The 1191-nt window shown below is 41.8% G+C and overlaps 1 pseudogene; it reads right to left on the minus strand.

Annotated features, from left to right (window-relative positions):
* Positions 1-6: 6 nt before the first annotated feature.
* On the minus strand, positions 7-1018 carry LOC104992986 (annotated as a pseudogene).
* Between the last annotated feature and the right edge of the window lie 173 nt (positions 1019-1191).

A 1191-nucleotide genomic window follows, 5' to 3' on the forward strand; every position in this document is an offset into this window, starting at 1 on the left:
TGTGGCCTCCAAGTGGCAATCTAGGCACTTCAGATTGCCCAGATTTCCAGTCTCCCCACCTTTATGCTGGTTACTCTGACAACTGGCACAGGAATCAGGCTTGACAAGCCAATCATTCACACTGTAGGACTACTGGAAACACCTTGAACAAGAACTTCTCACTGGTTTCATAGCTGTCATTCCCAGGCTTCTCAAGATTATGTGATTCCTGGGGAGTTACCAGACTGGTAACTCAATCAGAAATGTCCATTTCATCTTGACTAAGAAGGCTTAAACATCCAACATTTTCATTTTCAATGAAGAATTGATAATAGAATAGCCATTACATTTTGGTAACTTTGTTTTTCAGAAATTTCTTGTTTCTGACTCTTGTGGAGCCAGTTTTCCAAGCATCTTAGGTTGGCGCAGACATTACTGAAGAAATTTCAGGCTCTGGAAGAATTCTGACTCTTTGACAAGGTCTACTTTTGAGTGAGCTCATCCTGGAGACTAGTTCTGGGTATTTAGGGAGCCTGGTGACCATTGGCAGGTTTGATCCCAAAGGAGCCATTTACTGTGAGGGACAGCTATGGTGCTGGATGCTGACTTCTGCTCTGGCAATGTGGTACAGCCTCTTTTCTCCAGAGAGAATCCAATGTTTGATGAACTAGCATGAACCATCATGTTCTCAATTTGGAATGGTCTTTAGAGACCCAAATGTGATGATGACCTGTACAGAGTGGTTATGTTTCAAAGAGTAGGACAGTTGAATCTTTAGGGTTGAGAGAAAAACTTCCCAGTCTCTCCAGGCACATGGAGACTTGATGGGATAGATGTTTGGGGTGCACGCCAGTTGATTAACGAAGCAATTGAACTGGCCCAGTAACCAGTAGAGCTGTTAGGCCTGCTCCTGAAGCTTCTCCATTTTAAGCTGATGGATGAGATCAACCTGTTCATAGAGCCACACCTCACAGCAGTGAAGACATTGCAGGTGATGACTTGTACAGCTGTGAATCTGGGATTTGATCACTTGCAAGTTATTTTTAAATTAATTTTTATTGGCATATAGTTGCTTTACAATGTTGTATTACTTTCTGTTGTACTTCAAAGTGAATCAATTCTATGTTTACATATATCCCATCTTTTCTGGTATTTCCTTCCCATTTAGGTCACCAAAGAGCATTAAGCAGAGTTCCCTGTGCTATACAGTAT

Source organism: Bison bison, unplaced genomic scaffold (assembly GCF_000754665.1).
Source record: "Bison bison bison isolate TAMUID 2011002044 unplaced genomic scaffold, Bison_UMD1.0 scf7180017848838, whole genome shotgun sequence".
Classification (NCBI taxonomy): domain Eukaryota; kingdom Metazoa; phylum Chordata; class Mammalia; order Artiodactyla; family Bovidae; genus Bison; species Bison bison.